The 21,415-nt window shown below is 42.5% G+C and overlaps 1 protein-coding gene across 2 annotated transcripts in view; it reads left to right on the top strand.

Annotated features, from left to right (window-relative positions):
* The window catches only part of CACNB4 (calcium voltage-gated channel auxiliary subunit beta 4), a gene marked incomplete at its 5' end in the record, with an annotated part of 109,873 nt that overhangs the window by 45,273 nt on the left and 43,185 nt on the right, over positions 1 to 21,415 (top strand). The window lies entirely within an intron of this gene.

Here is a 21,415-nt window from a genome sequence, read left to right on the forward strand (position 1 = left end):
ATAAGGCATTGTGGCCAGCTCGTAAAATATACAGATTATAACATAAAATAGAGTGTACGTCAATGCAGACGTACATATCGTACGATGTTGTATTCCCAGGAGAATGGACAAGGTCCTGTGTCGCTTCAGATGAGGCTTTTTTCCTTGCCTGAGAAGGAGGTGGTGTCAGTCTAGGACTGGGAAGTATAACCCGTCTACGTGTTGCCTCATGAACTAGGAGCTTGTTTTAGCATCAGTTTATTTTGGAGGGAGAGGAACCACAACTGTGCAGAATTGAAACTCAATAATGCAGTACACCATGTTGAGAGGAAACCCTATGTATTTGAACCCTTCAAAACTATGTGTTTGAACTCCTTCAAAACTGTGCTTCTTTGGGTCAGTTTATAAAATCCTGCCTTTTTAGTATGCATATGTTAATTTGTGTTTTGTTTTCTCTCACTGCTGCTTATAAGCTGCCATGCCAAGTGCCTATGAGTGTGTTGTTTCCTTTAAGGATGTGTTTTAGCATCCAACTAGATATATCTGTAAACCAGGCATTTGTAAGGCAAAGCATGAATTCCTGGGAACTGTTCTCAATCCTGAATCTGTCTTGTGCTTGTATGATGTGTTTCAGCGAAGTATAAATATGGTCTTAAGAAGACAACTTAAAAGTATAGTAGCATGGCTAAGAAGGCAAACTTGCTGGATAGTGGCTGCTATGAAAGAAATGTTTTATCTATAAAAGCCAGATTTTAAAGGTCACTAGAGAACACAGGTAAATGTCTAGTGGGATTCAAGGGTGCTTCTGAGATGCTTAACTCCATGTAGTTCGGTAAAGCCCCACTGATTTTTTCCAAGAACATTATTTGGGTAAAGCAGTTTAAGCAGTTTTAATGACAGCAGAAGACCAGAGGCCTACCTGTTACACAGATATCTGTGTTAGGATTTGTACTGTAAGAATCATTTTAGTAGTAGAAGAGAGGAACTAGGTCTTTAGCTGTCCGCTTTGAAGGGCTGGGATGAAGTCTTTTCCGGGTTCCTTAATAAACTCTTAACTAGTTCATGATAATGCTGCTTAGAGTTTTTGTAATTTTACAGCGTTTCAGTACTTAAGAATGTTTTTGATAGACTTCTGGTATTGTAGGAATACGTGAGAATCTCAGCTTTCATTAACAACAAAAAACCCCCAAAACCGAACCACCAAACGCCGAGAGCAGTCTAGACCTCACAGTCATATGGAAAAGTTGGAGGTCATAAACCCCAAAGGCTCAGACACAAATTAGATAAAATTCTGCAAGTGTTTGCTTTATGCTTCTGAACCACTTGCTTAAATAATTATACATTATTATTATTTTGGATTCTGATTCATGAATTGAAAATGCCTGTTGAGACAATATTCTGGCAAACAGGTAGTGTGATGGGTCATGACAGTATTACTTTTCGAGCCAAAGCAAGCAAACATAATAGAATTAATATAGTGAAAAACATATCGAGGGTAGAATACTGGTTCCCTGCAGTTAAGAAAAAGTAAGTGTGAGTGTGCAAAGATTAGAGGAAAGGCCTCTATATTGTTCTGGGTTTTAGGACCTGGAAGGCTTAGCCCTGATGTTGTTCAGCTTGTGAACTGAAGGAACTACAAGCTCTTATGCCCTACGTGCTCTTTCATTCCCTGAAGCACAGGGAGATGTGATCAAGGACTTTTGCTACTTGCAATGCTTCTAGCATAAAATAAACCATATCAAGATGAGTCATTCTAGTACAGTAACATATTCCTAAAGTGTGCATTTGCCCTTATAAAGCCCATACTGCCTAATACCCATGGTAAGAAATGAGTGAACAAATCACTGTATTTTTTACCCCCGTTTTAGTTATTTTGCACATGGACCATGTTCACTCTGTATTTTCTCTGACCTGGTGCATGTCCAAAGTAGCAGAAAGCTGCTGCAGCCTCGTGAACTAGCGGTGTTCACCCAGAAGGTCTGTCTCAACCTCTGAGCCTAACTGGTGAGGCTGCTGAGTGTGCTTTGGGTGCTCTCCCAGGCAGGACTTAAGCGGAGATGCAGTGAAGCTAAAGCTGCGCCTAGCTCTCATGGTAGGGCCAAAACAAAAATCTGCTCACTCCCCTTTCCTGGGCTTTGTCCCTGCAACGTAAAGAGGATTTTGGGCTGGATTTATCACAGTGAATCTGTTCTTATCGGTGTAGGCAGAGAGGAGCATAGCAAGTTGTGATCAAGGGTTAACCTTTGTCGATCTTCACTGGTCTGAAATAGATGCGTGTTGCTGAGTGCCTCTGAACTGCTTCAAGCTAACGTAGTGGTATTACAGCTAGAAATTAGCTGAATGGTACAGTGGCTTCAAATATCCATGATGAGGGTTTTTTGGTAATAAAAGTGTACCCAATATAAGTCCTATGTGTACATATCAGATTTTAATTTGCATTGGAGGAAAAGGTGAACGATCAGTGTATGGCAGTTACACAGACTAAACATGCTCACTTGGAAAGGTGCTATAAAATCACAACATTTAAAGACAGGGAAGCTGAGGTATGTTCTGAATTTGTACCTAGTCTCTTTTGGTAGGTAATATACAGATTAACTGATGAGAGAACACTCTAGGAGAAATGTGGTGGTGGAATTTTCCTGTTAAAACTAGGGACAAACATGACATTTTTTAACAGTGAACTGATATATAGGTGATTTTTGTAATTGAAGCTGTTGTTATAGTGTGTTTGTATGTGTTCATATATATAAAATATGTGCAAAAATACATATTTTTACTGAGGTATATATAAAGAAATGAGGTAAGTGTGTGCATGGGTATTACAGTCTATTACCAGCTGTGATGATTAATGTGAAGTAGATGATGCACTAGCTAGTGTGAGTCTTTTTGGAGGAAGAAAATTACACTTTTGAAGCTGAAAAAAACCAGCAGTGATTGCAGACAAAAAGTAGTTGCCACGCTGAAGAAAAGAGGTGCAGAGATACGGAAGCAAACAACTTTTGCAAGCACAAGTGCCCTTCTAAAGAACACAGAAAGTGCAATCTTTCAGGTGATGGAAGGTACATGACCACAAAGAGAAACATCTTCCCAGTGAAGATTTTTGCTTTGTTTGTTGCCCTGCCTAGGGATTTTGCTTTTTTTAGTCCTCTGAGTAGTTCTAAACAGGGTCACCCCTTCTGGGAATGAAAGCTTGTATGTCTCGCATTCCTGATAACAAAAGAATAGGACATAAAAACCTATTAGCATAGGGGGCTTAAGACAAAGAGGTCCATTGAGTAAGAAAATAATAGTTTTACCTTCACAGTTGTGAACTGATAAGTGTATGGCTGTTATGGCAGGGAAAGATGTGAATGCTGCTTGATATGTCAGTCCAGAATTTCCCAGCACTGTCTGGTTTCAGTAAAGACCCCATCTTTTTCAGAAAAAAGCTTCAATGAAACCTTCCCATAAGAAATTGTATTTTCTGTAAAATTACTTTTGCCATTAAAACAGCATTTCCTTGAAAAATTCTCTCCAGGAGATAGCAACAAGTACCATCTAATACAGAGTCCTCACCAGCCACAGCAAACGATGGGGGATGACACCCGCTGCAAGTGTCACCCTTTCTGCACCTGCGAAGCTGTCAGACCAGTCCCTTTTAGGTTGGTTGTTTATACCTCCAAAGCACTCATTTCAGAGTGACACCTGAGCATGTGAAATGGCTTTCCTCACTTCTCACAAGGTGTAAGTTTAACGCTTATCAACACGTGAGAGGCTTTATCTTGTGTACTTGAATCAGTTATCGGGGCTGTTGGAAATAACTGCCTTTGGAGAGGGGCTTAGAAGTTCATCTTGGTTGTGCAGGAGGCAAAAGAACTGCGGGCAAGCAGGGGGTGGCCTGGCATGGGATTAGCAAGGGCCTGGTGTGGGCAGGGCTGGGGAGCCGGCTTGGGTGAGAAGCCCCTGGTGCACGGCCGTGGGGATGCCTGCGGGGAAGTGCGGGTGCTGCGCAGCATCGCCGCTCGGCGGGAGCTGGTGACAGCCTGCAGCACTCGCGCCGCGTGCCTTTCTGCTTAATAATGCCAGCATTTCCCATATAGGTCATCTTCTTCCTCCTTGTGTTCAAGTAATTTAAGATGGCATTTAATTTATGCCTTTGTCTTACACCTGTCTTTTTAGTAGGGAAGTTCATATTTAAATATTGATTCGATTTCTGTGTGGTACCTCTCTGATCTCTGAAGGAGGAGGAAAGGTGGTCTTTTCTTGCCCTGTACATCTCTGTTGTAGTAGATCTTTTTGTTAACTGCTTTTATCTATTTGCTTTTTCTCCAGCATAGTCTCCTTCTCCTAAGCTGTACATGCGCCTTCTTTTCTTGACTTCTCGTAGCCGTTTGGCCTGCATCTAACCCTGCTCTGGTTCCCCTCAGGCTCTTCTCATCCCTGCATCCACAGCCTGCCTGCCTCCTACTGCCGGTGCTAGAGGGGGCTCGCAGTCCACCAGAGAAGCAGGACCTTTTCTTTACTGGTTTGTAAGCCAGGACGATATGCTTCAATCAAAGGTACTATGCGAGTTCAAACTCTATCACCAAGAATTAGATAAACACTTAGGATTCATGCCCATATGCAGGAAAGCATTCTAGGTGCCAAAAGCCCTTTGGTGTTTATAGGAACTGGACACTGATGGGACTGACACTGATAGCTAATCTTCAGAGTTTGCCATGAAAAGGGCAGCGAGAAGGACTGTGTATGCAGCAGCCTGCCTAGACTCTGTAGCAGCTTCTACAGCTCTGGCACATAAGGGCTGTAGCAGGGAATTGGGGAATTGTGGCTGGCAGTGCAATATATAGCATATCATTACAGCATATAGCATTATCATACTGGCAATAGGTGTGATGGTAGGTCTGAATTTATCTGCAGCGTTAATGGCTTTGGGTCATACATTAGGGTAGAAAGCTCTGCCTGGAGTCGTTCAAGTGTATTGTTAACCAGTGGTACAAACTGTGGTATTACACAACTTGATAACATCATGTGTATGCTACAGGAGCCAGAAAGGAGGCTGCTGTGATGCACAGCGATAGCACTGGGCATTCATTACACTATACAAAAGTTTGATGTGACGTCTGTGTAAAAACCGTGTTCATCTGTAGGTTTTGTCTCCAATTGTTGCATATAATTCTTGAGAGAGCATTGCTGAGAATTTTCAGGAAAGAGGTGACGGGAATAGTAAGAAAACACATTTTGTTCACCACACAAATGGTCAGTGTCAGTGTTTTGAGGAGAGTACTCCACTCCCTTTCTCAAGTTCAGTGGCATGACTCCTCGCACCAGTCATTCCTTCTGTTGCTAGTGTACACTTTTTCTCGTGGCAACTGAGACAGGAAGATCCCTGGATGCTGCTTAAGTAGGGAAAAAAAAAAGATTATAGAAACACAAACCTTGGTAGGGAAGTTTGTATTCAGATATTAATTGGATTTCTGTATGGTACCTCTCTGATTTCTGAAGGCAAAGGAAAGGTGGTTTTGCTTGCTCTATACACTTTCTCAGTTGTTGTAGGTTGAGAATAAGAAATAAATAAAATGTGTATTTAGAAGTGTTTTTAATCCTGTCTCTTTGGTGATTATACTACAAAACTCTTCCAGTTAGTGTAATTTTAAAGACTTAACGCTTTGCATTCTGTTTACTTGTAAACTGTTCCGCAGTGTTGCTTGCGGTAAGTGTAGATCCATGCAGAAGTTGCAGCTTAAAACGTCAGTACGCTCTTTACACAGCAAGTATATTTAAAGTGGCAGCTGGTGTATTCTGGTTTCATACCCCTCTCAGTGGGTATGTCCTGGGAAGGGGTGATGCCCACAGAGCACGTATGCTGGGGCTGCAGTCATAAGCATTCACTTGCATTCTCTTCTGAAATTCATTCTCTGTGCCTGCAGAGTTTGTCATCTCTTTCCGATATCCCAGAACCAGTTACTGTAGTGAGTTTTGTAATACCCAATTCGTTTTATAGAACAACTTTGTACAACGGGCAGCTGAGACCAAGCAGAAGGCTTCATGCTGCGGTCAAATAAAACCTAGGACTTCCAATGGGGTTAGAAGGGTTTCAGTGATTATTGGGTGTGTCATTTACACAGGTCCGTTCTGAAATTTTCAAGCTGAAGATTGAAAGTTGGTAGTCTAGATCTGATTGTCATTATATATAGCTTGATGGATTTTGCAGGCAGGGATGAAGGCTGCTAGTGAGAGTCAATGCATTTTTCTTTTTGGCAGCAGCATTCTCTGGTGGTGGAAAGCCTGGTCATACACACTGTCTTTACAGTGCACAAAGGAGTTTTCATACTTGCAAAATCTTTGCTTGGTTTATAGGTAAAATTAATAATAGGGTAACACTGCACAGGGAACGTGCTGAGTACACAGCCGTACAGACCATCTATGAGATGTTGAGCTTTCCTTGTGGTTGTGGACACAAAGGGAAATGACATGGAAGCTGCTGAAGTCACAGAATCATTAAGGTTGGAAAAGACCTTCAAGATCATCAAGTCCAACCATCAACCCAACACCCCCATGCCCACTAAACCATGTCCTGAAGTGCCACGTCCACACATTTTTTGAACACTTCCAGTGATGGTGACTCCACCACCTCCCTGGGCAGCCTGTGCCAATGCTCATCTTTCTTCAGGAGGTCTACTTCTTAAAACAGCAGGTTGGGGGGTCTTGTAAGACCCTCAGTTGTCTGAGGACATGGATGCATAGGTGAACTGAGAGAACAGCATTTGCAGTGCCATTCGTTTGTTGATGACACTTGGCTGCTTTTCAAGCATAGCTGTTCTTTGTTTCTCCATTTGAATTAGTTAAGTTTTCTACTGTTTAATCCAAAAAGGATGAGTAATGTCAGGACCTAGTCATTCCAGGATCATTTACCTAACTGCTGCCAGTTATCTACTTGCTGTTTGTTTATGTAGGATTTTTAGTTTCAAGTGTGCACTAAAGTCTGCCTTGAGTGGGCACATATTCGATAATCTCTGATAAAAAGAGATTATCCTCTGCCCATCAAGTCTTCTGAATTCTCATTGAGATTGGCTTTTACACGGTCAAAGCGATTGTGTGGTTTTGACAGTTTCAAATCTCTTTTCATTTCCATTTAGTTCTTAATAGATTGCCTTGACTAATGAATCATCATCTGCCTAATATTTTTCTTTTGTATGAAGGGCTGTCTGATAGGGGTTGGAAAGTTAGCTTGTTTTCTGTTTTGAAGTTTGCTTGGTTGGTTTTGCTTAGGTTTTTTCCTACTAAAATTTCCAAAGTACTCGTACTACTGCAACAGGACTTATTCTTACCATGTCTCATGTTTTGTGCTCACATGAAAATGATTTTCTATCTGATCAGACTCAGATCTTCTGTTTATTAAATGTAATGTTGTGGTTTGATAGTATGGTAGTCAAATAAAACTTTCAGTAAGAATCATACATAAATTTTATAAATTACTACCTGCTGTTTCCATAGAGGTACTTTTTTCAGCAAAAATACATTAAAATGAAAAAAAAAAAAAGCTAAACAAAAGAAACATGATAAGGAATAGCTAACAGTGTACGTTTTTCAATTTCAACTGCAAGTAAGAGCTCACCTGGTCAGGATAGTGTGTGTTTAGTAATGTTGTTTGTCCATATGAAGGACTGAGGTGTATAATTAACTACAGCGTTACTCCTGCTTTTGCATTCCTTCTGGTGAACTCCTGAGTGTCTATAGAGTGTGGCTGAAATGACAAGGGCTTCTCACAAATGTGCTGATCCTGGATTGTAGATTGCTTTTCAAATTGCCCACTGCTTAAGAAAATACCACTGCTGGGAAGTGTAAACGGCTCTCTCTGGGCACAAGGGCATCTGAGGGAGAATGTGGCTCTTGGTGCTGAAGGAACACATCATAAGAATAATAAATAACAAGGGGAGAAGCTTAACCTAGGATTTGTTGGTGCCATGGCTTGCTTTCCTATCTCCCTAAAACATGTTCTGCTTGTGAGATACTGAGCTGTTAGATATTTTTCCATTGGGTATGCATTTACAGAGATGATAGAGCCTGGTTTTAAAAATCAGCAACTTGCACAAATGCGGATTACTTTGCAAGCAGGACAAGCCTGACAACTGTTCATGGTCATTTGGAATCCAGTAATTAATTTCAAAATGTCGTTTAGCTGCCTGAACGCTGAGTTCTGTAGGGATTGCAGGTGATGTCGAGATTTGCTTGCAAGCTTTCGTCAGATCCTGGTTTGTATTTTTCCACAGTGCTCTCTTGCTGATTTTCATGCCAACAGTGGACTGTTCTTGAGTGTCTCATTTTGCTGTGTCCCTCCCTTCTTTCCGTGTCTTCAACATGTACTTACATTCAGATGCAATATGTTTGTGCTTCTGTGTGGAGCTAATAGGCATGGGCTTTGTCTTTGCCCAGGTAGTTTCCCTCTTTCAGAGGGAGAGGTCCGTCACTAGTGGGTATCTTGGTTCTCTTCACTCGTGACACCTTTCGGATCATGGACCTATGCATGTCAAATGAATTTTGCTGCCTGCCAGTCACTTCTGATGTAGTATCATCAATGTATGAAACTGTTCAGGAGCGTAACTTAGAGGGAACTTCTCATTTGTTTCATAAACCAAAGAAGAGAAAGATTGGACTGGAGCTCCCTTATCCCATTAAAGCTTACTGGCTCGTGGGCACAAACCAATGCTCCACCACATCTTTGCTTGCATTACTGGGCATCGGAAGGGATTTCTCCTCTGGAAAAAGACACAAGAGAGCAGCTGTTGAAAAATGAGAGGAGATGTGGACAGCTGGGTGGATTAGAGGAGAGTGCCTCCAGGTGCAGGTAGGCAGCGCAGTTCAGCATGTGCCGAATAACTTCTGGGCCTCCTCCTCCTCTCTCCCGCATTTTTCATTACCTTCCCTTGCTCTAAGGTTCTGTCTTTCCTTAACTTGGCTCCGTTCCTAACGTACTCACTTTGAACAGATGATGGGTTTGTGTCTATATATACACATACATATGTGTATATACATACATATGTATATATGGGGGCTTGGGCTCAGGAGGTCCCTTCCAACCTCAGCTATTCTGTTAGTCTATGAAAATTGAAGGAGGACTTTCAGAGCAGAAAGGGAGGCAGGAATCGGGGACTTCTGTCCAACTGCAAGTTCTGATGACTGTCTTGTGCTCACCTATCTATCTTTGTCTACCCCATGGTACTGATCAGGAAGACTTGATTTTGGGGGATCACCCATATGTCCAGAGCCAGCCAAGCTTTTTGTCCCAGCATGGAGAGCTGGAAGAAGCCAGCTGTGCCTGATTTTCAGCATGCACAGCACAGGATGTAAATCTGCATTTTCTGTTTCTCTCTATAAAGCTAGCTTTGTCAGAAAGGGTTTTAAGTGTTTTGAGGAAAAGGCTAAGAAGGAGCAATGGTGGGTTACAGGGTCTACTCTGCTCCTCGGAGCTCTGAGGACTTTAGTTTTTACAAGGGCATAGAAAAGCAAGAAAACCCTGGGATGGGGGAAAACGGGCTGCTCTTCTGTTTTTTGTTTTGTTTTTTCCTAAAAAGTCAGGTAGTACAAAGGCTATGTAAGTTACGGAGATGGAGCTATTTGTTTGTGCTGTTTTACCAGCATGGGAAATGCAGCCTGGCAGTGATTTGATTTATTGCAGCAACATGGAACAAATCATGAGGAAAAAATACTCTCTATCATCTTGCTGAGTACTGAAGTGGTGAAGTGCGTATTTGAATGAGCAGCTAACACTTCATATAAAACTTCACAAGCCTTTCTATTTTGAGAGAATTCTGCTTATACCAAATACATTTTCTTTGTGAGTCCTCTCTTGGTTTTTTTCTGTGCTGGGACATTTCCCTGCAATTCAACTCTGTCACTGCTCAGATCGCTTGCACCTTCTGCTTCCTCCTATGGGCTGTTTGTCCTTGGTACAATGGTGTCATGGTTTAGCCCCAGCCAGCAACTGAACCCCACACAGCCACTCACTCACTCTCCCCCGGTGGGATGAGGGAGAGAATTGGAAGGGTAAAAATGAGAAAACTCGTGGGTTGAGATAAAGACAGTTTAATAGCTAAAGCAAAAGCCGCTTAGGCAAGCAGCGCAGAACAAGGAATCCATTCCCCACTCCCCATGGGCAGGCAGGGGTTCAGCCATCTCCAGGACAGCAGGGCTCCATCACGCATAGCGGTGACTTGGGAAGACAGATGCCATCACTCCGAATGTACCCCCCTTCCCTCTTCTTCCCCCAGCTCTTTATGCTGAGCATGATGCCATATGGTCTGGCATGTCCCTTAGGCCAGCCTGGGTCGGCTGTCCCAGCTGTGTCCCCTCCCTGCTTCCCCTGCACCCCCAGCCTCCTCACTGGTGGGGGGGCGTGAGGAGCAGGAAAGGCCTTGACTCTGTGTAAGCCCTGCTCAGCAGTAACAAAAACATCTCTGTGTTATCAATGCTGTTTTCAGCACAAATCCAAAACACAGCCCCGTACCAGCTACTGTGTAGAAAAATAACTCTATCCCAGCCAAAAGCAGCACAAATTGCATCATGGTTAGTGATTACATTATCATAAGGGTCATGTTTTCTTTGAAAATGTGTTGCTGTAGATGCTGTACTAGGTGCTTTTGGTGTGTATGAGGCTGGAGGATTATTTTTTTAATAGCCATGTCCATTACAGCCATAAACAAGCCCTTTGCACCTCTTGCCCCCATGGGACAAGCTATAGAGTGAGGTGGCCAAAGCATCCTTCCATTCCCCCCATCCCATCCACAGAGCTGGGTACACCCCGAAAGCCTCTGGCCTATTAATTCAACCTAAACTTTTTCAGAACCTTTCATCCTTTAATCTCTTATTTTAAGAACCTTGTGAATAAAATCATGTTTCTAATGGTTACCCCCTATTCTGCTTCTTTACAAACTTATTGTTTCCATGTGGGATTTCTTCACAATATTTTTAAGCCATGTTCCTTCTGTGATTGGTGTACCCCCTGAAGAATGTACCTCTTCTTTTGCCTGGGAAAATGCTGTATTCTGACAAGTCATCAGTTAATCTCTGCTAAGATATATAGGTCATGAGATACCATGATAAAATCTTATCTTCCAGAATTATCAGTGGTGATCTCATCAGGTTCTGACAAAACAAGCCCCAGCATCATTCTTGAGCAGAGAAGTTTCAGTTGTGACCAATGCAGAGAAAACCTCACCAAGGGAAAAAATCCAGTGGCAGCTAGCCCTGCCTTTGTCAGGAGAGGCTGCTTCTGCGTGAGACCTAGCACCAGCTCCTGGCACCAAGGGCTTTGTCCTAAATGGCATGATGAAAACTCATAAATAAACCTGCTGCACTCCAGGAATGACAGATACCACAGAAATATGTCACCAAGTGACACCAAGCTAGGAAAAGATGTACCTGTGATTCAGCAGGCTGAGATGGAACTCATCCTTGCCTCCACCAAGGCAGTCCTTGCTATTGACTCAAGCTAGACCCATGAAAGGTTTGTCAAGTGTGGGAACACAACTAAGCTACCAGCATGAGCATGACCTGTGGCATCAAGTGTGCCTTAAACGCTGGTGCTGCACCTAGAAGAAATTGTCCTGCTTCCAGCTATCTCCTGGTGTACGCTCTCCCTGCCGATGAGCAGTCTGTGGCTGGGCATGGACTCTCCTTGCCTGGCTGAGGTGTCAGCTGCTCTGTTGAGTCTGGCACTGGGCCCAGTGTATGGAGGGTCAGACCCTCTCCTCAGGATTCCTGTTCAGCCTTTCAGAACCGGGACACTGGTCTTCACACATGCAGAAGGAAGTTTCAACCCCTGGGGAAAAAGGCATCTCCATCACGGTTTTCATGTCTGAATACCAGAATGAGCCAGGTCTGGAGGAAATACACGTTCCCATACTAGTGAGGATCTCTTCTGTCCTGCTGAATGCTGCCCATGCTGTCGCTGTATTTCAGGATTTCCAGGCAAAGACTGCCAAGACCAGGCGGTGGGACATGACGTGTTCCTAACATGTCTCTCAGGCCTCCCGGAAACCAGGGCTAACAAAGAAGTGTTCGACCTAGCCAGAAGCAAACAAGTGGCAAGTATTAGCTGCTGAAATGTATTAGGTCAATGCTGAAAGGAGGGTAAATGTGCGGGGGCCCAGGGAGTGATAGTCTCTTTACGCTCCAGATACTTTGACCAACTTTGTTCATCTTAGAGTTTTTTCTTGCAAAGTCCCTATCACCACTTTGTTTCCTTGTAATGGAGCATGAGGAGACAAAGGAATTGAGAGAGCAATTGTGAGAATTGTGGGAAAGCTGCTTAGCAGAGATACCTGATGTCATTTTACGTGTGTAGCTACGGGTGGATCTGGGATGATGTCAGTCTCCTATCTCACAGGAGCTCTTGTTTTTTAAGCAAAATTAGCTTGCCTTATATGTGTAATAAAGTGTATTTACTGAACTGTCTGTTTAAAAAAAAAAAAAGCAGGCAAAATTATTTCTAGGTATATTTATTTTCAACGTTTCTGACAAGGTATGAGAAGTACCTTTATCCCCATTGTAGTACTTGTTCTAGTTACAATGTTCCAAAGATCTTTTTGCACCCCATAAAACAGGAATATTGGAACTCTGCACTTTTTATCAATCTCTCATTAGAAAACAAACAGGATATTGATGGAAAAACAGACAAATTAATTATACTTTGCCTCCCTGTGTTTCTCCATGTTAATTACAGTTGTCTGCTATTTTTTACTTACTGTCCTAAGGAGCAGAGTGGTAGGAGGTGTTTTAGTACATTGTTGGATAGCTATTGTGTTACGCCCTAGGGTGGATTAATTTCAGGACTGCATTAAGTAATCTTTCCCTTTAATAGATTAGGTCTACTATATGTAAACATACAGTATGACTGGGAGTGTAAAGAGGAAAAGAGTCACAGACTGGAGTATTTCCTGTTACATATTTAAATTTCATAGGATGGTGGTGGAGACACAGAAGTTGTTTTGCTGAATGGAATTAAGAAGTTGACTTAGACTTTGAAACTTGCCATTGAATGTCATCATCAGTGCTGATGCTGCCACTAGTTATACATCTGCTGAAGATGTTTTATCTATTATAATGTTTAAGAACCTTGTTGAATTTTTAGCTCCACTGCTCTGTTCTGAATATATCACTACAAATGTTCCTTTTTGTTGGCTTAGAATCAAATTTGCAGCTTTCCATTTCATTGTAAAACCTTTCCATCTTATTTTTAAACAAGAGGTGTCCCATACTACCCTCCCAGCTCATTCAGTTACCGTATAGGTTTACATTGTGCAGGAATTTGTACACAGGGTTTTGAATTATGTAGCACCCCCCCAGCCCTTGAGAAAGCAATTTCGCTGTTATTTTGGTCTTTCTCTGTCCAAACACATCCTTGATGTGTTTGGCTACTCTTCTTGTTCTTTCTGAGCCTCTCATTTTCCAGTACTGTTTTTTGAGAAAGGGAGGTTATGGCTGGGGCTATACGTACTCTGCAGATAAAACCACACCAGTGTGGGAGAAGTGTTCAACTGATAACTTCACAAATACCTATATTTCAATGTATTTAATGTGTAAAGCACTGTGCTTCATGAAAGAGGCATTATGGCTCCCAGTGACTGGACTATATACATTTGGAAGGTGGAAAAAAAAGTTTGCATACTACTGAAAAAGCACTTGCAGGATAAGGGCTTTGCTGAATATGCTGTTACTAGTTGAGGGTGGTCCAGAAAAAGATTACTACATCAAATATTTCCTTGTGCGTACAGTTCCAGGCTCAAAATCCCTGGGTTAATCCTTAGCCATTGGTTTTAAATGTTTTAAGACAGTAGCATCCTGAGTTTTTTACTACATCAGGCCAAGTGTGTCCCCGGTGTTGACCAAGCTTAAAATTATAGCCATGATATCTAAGGGATGATTGTGGAAGTCATTTTAATACGTAATATGCACAGTACTAAAAGCTATTTCTAAGATGTTTGGCTATAATACAAAAACATCATGTTTCCATAGACGACTTCTTGTCTGCAGGAGGAAGCTTCTGTTTGTAAGATTCTTCTTATTCAGGTTCTCTGCATGCAAGTGATACCCACTAAGTGGGGAAAATACAGTCAAAGGAATGTAACTTTGCACAGATATTTTGTGTCTTCCTTCATAAGCAAGAATTGTATTTATAAAAGATACGTGAGATATATTTGGCATCAGAATTGAATATGTTAACATTCCTCGACATCAAAAAAAGCTGGACTACCTTTCTTCTGGATGGTCTGATCTCTTAAGAGATACAGAAATCCTACTCTGTATCCTTGGAATAACAACAACAATGATGTAAATAAATTAAAACACTGCAGTGTTGTTTGCTGAAAACTGATCTGCGAGAGTTATGTCCGAAGTCGTCATAGCCTGCTTTTCAGGATGATTTTACTGAAATTTTCAAACCTATCTGGCCTAAATATGAATTATGTATGCCCATTATTAACTCTGAAATTTGGGACCAGAACTGAACTGAGGGATAAAACCAAAATGAGAGCCTAGGTTTTAGTGGAGCTAGACTAATGTATTTCAGGGAAGTGCAGCCCAAAAGTCCTGATCCTGCTTGTTTCTTTCAGTCATTAAATAATTGTTCCCTTTGGTTGTATTCTCTCTCAACCCCACTGCAGTTGCTGCATTACTTACAAAATAAGCTACTTCCCAGCAGCTGGAAGATGAACCAGCTTTCCCCCATCAAACCTTTTCAGGAAGCAAATCAGCAGTTTTCCAAGCGGCTGCCTGCCTGGCTGGATACATGCTGCAGTCTCTGGAGATCTTAGAGGTGTTTGGGGTAGGGTTTTTTTGCTTTCATTTTACTTTGCTCCTTTCTCCTAGAGTAAGTCCTTCCCTGCCTTTGCTCTGTATTGCAACGGTGCTGCTGACACAGAGCCTGGCAGTGAAAGGGTCTGCTGGAGAGGAGCTAAAGCTGCCAGGAGGCACAAGCCAGATCTGCTCTTCTCTGGTTTTCTCTCTTTCAGCAGTTGCTGTTATCGTTCCACCTGTCAGATCGGAGGGAGTTGGCCAAGCTGCACGAGCAGCACCCCGCTGGTCACTGCTTCGGGGTGACGGGGCGGAGGGAGGAAGAGGCATCGCTCCTCCCTAAGGCTCAGCACTTTTTTCCCCCCCTCTCACTTATTCCGTACCGCTTACTAATTTGGTAATTTATTAGTATTTCAGTAGTGTGGCTTGCACAGCTCTTTTCCAACTTTGAGACGAGCGTGAGAGCTGCAGTACAGAGATACGGAAGGGGCTGCGTTAGGGCAGCAGGACCGCAACTCAAGAGCAATACAGATACAAACGTCAGCAAGAAACAGCTTGAATCCTGGCTGTGCCTGTGATGACGGTGTGCTGGCTCTGCCACTCCCGGCCTGTAGTATGCCCTGAAAAGATGTACAGTGGAGTAGGAACTTAACAGTAACCCAGGCTCCCAGGCCCTGTTTCTGCAGAGGAGGTTCGTGAAGCATGCCTCCAAGGAGGGGGCAGAGGGGGGAAGAGTCCAGAATTTTGTAGTTTTCACTCTGCTGTGCATTGCTGATAGAGGTGGGTAAAAATCCGCCTTTAGGAGATCACTCTGAGCAGAAGGGTCATGTCAATCCTCAGTGGGATGGAAGGCGAGTGTGGGTACCCTGTGTGCAAGTGCTCAGCTCCTCCATGCCTTCATGGAAGTACAGCCTGCACTGGCTGGGGCTGGGGTGCCCGTGCTGGGGATGGAGCAGGCGACTGCCACCTCCCTGGCCGTGTCTCAGAAAGGCTTGGCTGTGCTTACTGCTCGTGCTTCTGTAAGGCCGAGGGAGAACTGGGGCGTACGTGGCCTCTGCCACCCCCACTTGTCGCTGGCAGCCTCTTTCTCTGAAAACGGTACTGTGCTGGCTCGTCCCTTCGGTGGGAAGGACTGGCCATGCTTGCCAGGGGCTCATCAGTTCCGGGGCTGTGCGGGTTGGAAGAGGTTGCTGAAGCGTGGCGTGAGGCCTCCTCCTCCCTCTGCATTCCTCCTCCACGCTGTTTGCTGTCTCCGCAGCCTTCCTACCTGCTGCTACGCTGGGCAGAGATGCTGGGCGCAGGAAGAAGCGCTGGTATAACGAGAGTACAGCAGCGCTGTGCCCTCTGCATGGAGCTAATGGCACACAAGGGGATTTACAAAACGATCTGGGGGAGAACTCTTTAGTAATTGAATTCTCCTGCAGGTTTTGTGCTGTTGAAAGTAGGATGTACACGGCAGCCACTGCGGCTAAACACAGACCTGATCCCAGAGGAGTGTTCAACCCTAGAGCTTCCAGGAACGAGCCCCTGGCATGGAAAACTCTCTGCAAATGCACATAAAGAATGAAATACGAAACATTTAATGCTAAAATGCGCTAAAGAAAATGAGAGTTTAATACAAGCTGTTCCTTCCTGCCAGCAGCACAGGGCATTTGGACTTGAAGTGAAGTATTCTGGAGCATGGAGATGTTTTGGTGATCTGTTTCCTGCAAGGGGTGCCACAAATTCATTAATACTTACCTAAACTATACCTGAGTGTATGCCCATCCCCAGATCTCTTCTGTTATAGGAGGTAATTATGGGTATTGTTTATGTATATGTTTAGATCAACATCATGTTATCATGACATTGAAATATTTTATTATAACAGCTGCAGTGTAGGTTGAGGGCTTGTCTGATGAGCAGTTTGTCTACCCAAGAATCGAGCCCTGGGGGTTTTGCTTTGTTTTGCCCAGGGCAGAACGGGAATTCGGGTGGTTCGTAAAGTTTAGCTGACTGGCTTTGATTTGCGACCTTACCTTCGTCCTCCTCTCTTTGGACGTGCAGGGAATGGTTTTCCATCTGACTTCAGTGAGATGCTTACCTACCCAATGAGAACTGACTCGGAGTGGTATCAACCTAAGGGTGGTTGTGAGGAAGCAACCATCTTCTGGACTTTAGTTCCTTACTTGAGATTTTCATGTTCTGGTTGATGATCTTTGAACATTTCCCTTTTTTTCTGATGGATATTTTTCTGTACCTTTGACCAGTCTTTGAGTTCACTCTAGCATCGTACCCATTCCCTGCCTTTTTGGTTACATTTCGGTGCTGATTTAGAGGGCGGTAGCAGAACCCTTGACAGCAGTGACATTTCTGGGAGCAGATGTACCTCTTCTAGAATATCCCAAAATAATGGCAAAAACTTAGACCAAAATAACAATTTTAAATCTTGTCAAGCTTTTGACAGATGCTATTGCTGACAATGCTTTTCCTCTTCCTCCTTTTCTTCTTTCCCTTTCCGCAAAGAACCATATACAGGTGCTTAAAGTTGTCCTCTTTGCTGCTGCTTCTGTAGATTTGTGTTTCTGATGCACTTGGGGATTTTGATAAGAGAAGGAGCTTTTTGCACAGGATGAGGTCTTCGGTGTCTTTCTCAGTTACTGCTTTTGCCAGATCAAAGAGGTTGTGAGTATGATAGTGATTCCTAAAGGATTTTTTTCTTGGTTGGAATGCTTATTGGATGCTAGTAAGAAGCAGTATTAAATTATTGTTTCTCCTAAGCCATTTAATTAAGAATCCATTTTGAGGTAATACTGGACGCAGTTATTAAAAAAAAGAAGGATTTTGTCTTTTGAGTTTCTAATTTTTAACTCTCTTAAATAACTCTCAAATACTGTTGTACTATGTAAAATTGAAGTAGTTTGTCATAAGCTCATGGTAGTTATAAGAATTTGGGAAAATATGTTCAGACTATGCTATGTATCAAAAAAAATATTTACAGTGTCTGGAGTTTAGATGTAACCTAAGGTTTCAGCTGTTCCCTCTTCCTGGATTTGCAGTTCTAACTAGCATAACTTAGTACCTTCCCATTTATCCCAACAGTGAACATATGGAGAGACTACTTGAGCCAGTGGCATCCCAAGTTTTTTTAAAAATCTTTGATATTTGTTTGTTCCTGCTTATAATCTCCCAAAAATAAAGTGTTGTTGGTTTGTTTGTTTGGCCTATGTTTTGTCAATCCTTCTTACAAACCACTGGAGAACATATGGTAATAACAAGTACCTCTCAAAACACTGGTATGTTTTCAACATGTGAACTAATATCCAAATCAGAACAAATATTATTGGTGGGGATTTTTTTGCCCATTTTGTGTAGTAGTGGTAAAAATACCCTTGTTTGTTTGGGGTGCTTGTGCTCCATCGTGACTCAGCAGTGGTCTCAGAGCTGCGGAGATAGGTCAGAGTTGCCCTGTAATTGGGCAAACTGAATTTCCAGCCCTAGGACCTGAGGTCCTAGAAAGTCCGTGGAGTCCTGGAATGATTACAGCAATTAAGTTCCATAAAGTGTTGATCAAATATTACCTCAGTGGGTGATAGCAAGATGCCCTTTCACTTGTATTTTGCTCTCAGCATGTACAGTTTTTAGATTTTAAGTTTTTGGGGAAAGGAGTTGCTATTTACAGAGTGTATAGTACTTAGTAAGAAAAAGCCCTGATTTTCTAAGATATTTCTAGCAGTATATATATAATAGTGTGTTGTGAATTCAGCAGTCTTGTGATTTCAGAATTTGGTCCTTGTTGCAAGAAAAATAGTAAGAGATCATGGCAGCTGAAAGGTGGTTCCCTAGAAAAAAAACCACAAACCAAAAACAAATGGGGGAAGAAAGAGTGGAAAATTTAAAAAGAAAAAAGCTAAAATGCTCTGGGTGTTAGCCTCATTTATTAGTGTTTCAAGCTGTATCTAAGCCTCCAAGTGTGAAAGCTTGGGGAAGGAAAAAGCTAATTAAAAACACAATACAACACAACATACTAAACCTTAGCCCAAACCCTGTCAGTTGCTTGGCTTAAATTAAGCAGCATGAAATTCATTTCAGCAATACCGTAACAGCATGTCGCAATTCTTTCCCATTCACAAGGTAATTTTCCTTTAATTTGATTGAAGATGTAAGTCTGGTTTGGGTTTTTGTGCCCTGGTGAGACCCTTAGCAAAACCTGTGAGAGGTAGGCAAAAGCAAAGTGGATGGGATGACTTCAGAGGAAGTCATTGCCACCTAAATATAACTTGTCACAGCAGTCCTCTGTGTAATACATGGAGTTTGGCTGCCCACCAGGTTTCTTCAGTGAAGGATTACAAAGCATGTGCTCTCTGGAATATAACTTCTGTGAGATGGGGGCCTGGTACGGAGCTGGAGTACCTGGTACCCTACAGACCTGCAGGGCTTGTTTGCGGCTTATAAACGAATGGGTAATTGCAAAGCCAACCACTCGTCTGCTTCAGCACCGTTGGTGATTGTGTGATTTTACCAAATCAGCTTTGGGTCAAATTGTGAGACAGTTCAGCATGTTCTACACAACTTCTGTTTAAAAAATAAAAAGAAATATTCCAGGTTATTTTGGTTGTATAAAACCTGATGGTGTGGGAAGTGCTGACACCACACTAGAAGCAAATTGGGACACTGTGATCATAAAAATCCTTAAAATGATCTATTTTCTTAAATTTAACTGTTTGAATTAGGAAAAGCGTGGAGTGAAAACAGAGAGGTGGCTAGGATCTTCTTGACAATGAGGTCTCGAGGAAAATTCCGCTTCTTTCCTCACATTTGTAATACTTTGAAGATTATTATATTGAGCCTTCCTGCTTTGGGGGCTGAAATCTTCTGCCGGTGTTTGCAACCCAAGGAGAGATGCACTGGTCTTTTGAAAGTTGAGAAAAATCATTTTAGCCAATGAATGGGAGAAAGAATTACTGAGACCCTTCATTTGGCATTTTTTACCCTTTCCAGTAATGCCAAGTCAGCGTGTGTTGTGCGGAAGAGTTGACAAGGAGGGAGGCGATGGCGAGGGTCCTTGCCCCGGTTGTGGCCTCTCAGCCACTTGGCAATGTAATTCTGTGAGTCTCTGCTGTGCAAGCCATGTTGCGAGGGCACCAATTTGAAAACAGCAGTAATCTGGCTCGCCCTACCTACTTTGTTTCTGTGCCATCAACTTCTGCACTCGAGTCTCATTTACTAAAATAAGGTCCCTTAGGCACATAATCTGTGAAATAGAAACCGGGGATCATAGCAAATACTGAGGAAAATTGATGTCAAAAGTCCCCGTGTTGCTGAACAGTCTTCCAGGAAAATAAACTTACCTGTTATATCTGAGCTCTCTAATTTTGCCTTTTTTCCAAAGGAATCAGCTGAAATACCACCGATCCTCAGGCACAGAAGAAAGCATGAGTAACAAGCTTGTGCTTGGTCACTTCCAGCTCCTTGTATAAATCAGTTTCTCAGAAACAGATCACTGTCTGTTCACCAGAAGAAAAAGAGAGGCAGAGGTAGAAAATAAATTTCAAATACTTGAAATTTTCAGGGCTTTTTTATCTTCCAGGGAGCAGTTTGAAGAGTGTTGGATAGTTCTTGTTCACTTAAGTGATCAAAAACTTAAGTTCTAATACATACTTCTCTCCTTGTCTGTAGAAACAAGGTTTCTCAATAAAAATCTGCAGTGTCCAGAACTCCTAGCTTGATTTGTGCCATTAATTGAGTGAAACTCATCCTTGGCAAAAGGTTGGCAGAAGGTTTATCTGTGTGTAAACCTCACACAGAGCAGGTTTTGAGGCTTGAGGTACTGTACAGGCGTACTCTGGTTTCCTGCTCAGAGTAAATTTCATCCAGGGGAAGGTAGGTAAGGTGGAGGGGTGGAGAAGGTAAGACGTTCAAGGATGGAAGGACAAAATTGCGACTGTCACATCAGATTGGTGAACTTCAGTGAACTGTGAGAGATTGCAGAAGGCCAGTTAGGGTGGGACAGAAGGTGGGTCTGCTTGGGAATCATCTGTGGGAGGTGAAAACTGGCTCGTGAACATAAGACAACATTCATGGCTTCTCTCAGCTGTATTTACTTTTGCATGTTGGTATTTTGGAAAGCTTCAAGCTGGATTAGTAGCCTAATAGGTTGATGGGAAATACTATGTTTAAATATTCCAAATGCCTGTTTAGATAGTCTTTTTAATCTATCTGCTTGGCAACCGTAAGCTAGGTAATAACAACTGTGTTACTTTAAAACACCTGCTTGTTCTGGCACAAGTGGGACGTGTCTCGTCCCATTGTGTGTGTACATCCTTCAGTCCGCTGTGGTCCTTGTGTCAGGCAGTTGGTGTTGCTGCCTTTGTGGCTAGATACAGAGCTCTTTAGCAAAGTTTTATGCTTATGCAAATAAAATTCAGGCAAAACAGGCTACAGTGGGGTATCTTAAAAGCAGTGACTATGTTTTGTGGTTTTGTTGGTTTTGTATGTTTTGTTGTACTCCCCTGTGGCTTTTTATAAAGATCCAAAGACTAAAACCACACAGAAGTCCTATAGAGGCAAATAAAACAGTAGGGATGATCTCTAGAGATCATTGCTACAGAAGCATTGTTATTGGCCTGTTGACAAACTTAAATTGTCATAAAAAAACCACCACACAACCAAGCAAATGATATTGGCC

The sequence above is a fragment of the Phaethon aethereus genome (assembly GCF_964289735.1).
Source record: "Phaethon aethereus genome assembly, chromosome: 6".
In the NCBI taxonomy this organism is placed as follows: domain Eukaryota; kingdom Metazoa; phylum Chordata; class Aves; order Phaethontiformes; family Phaethontidae; genus Phaethon; species Phaethon aethereus.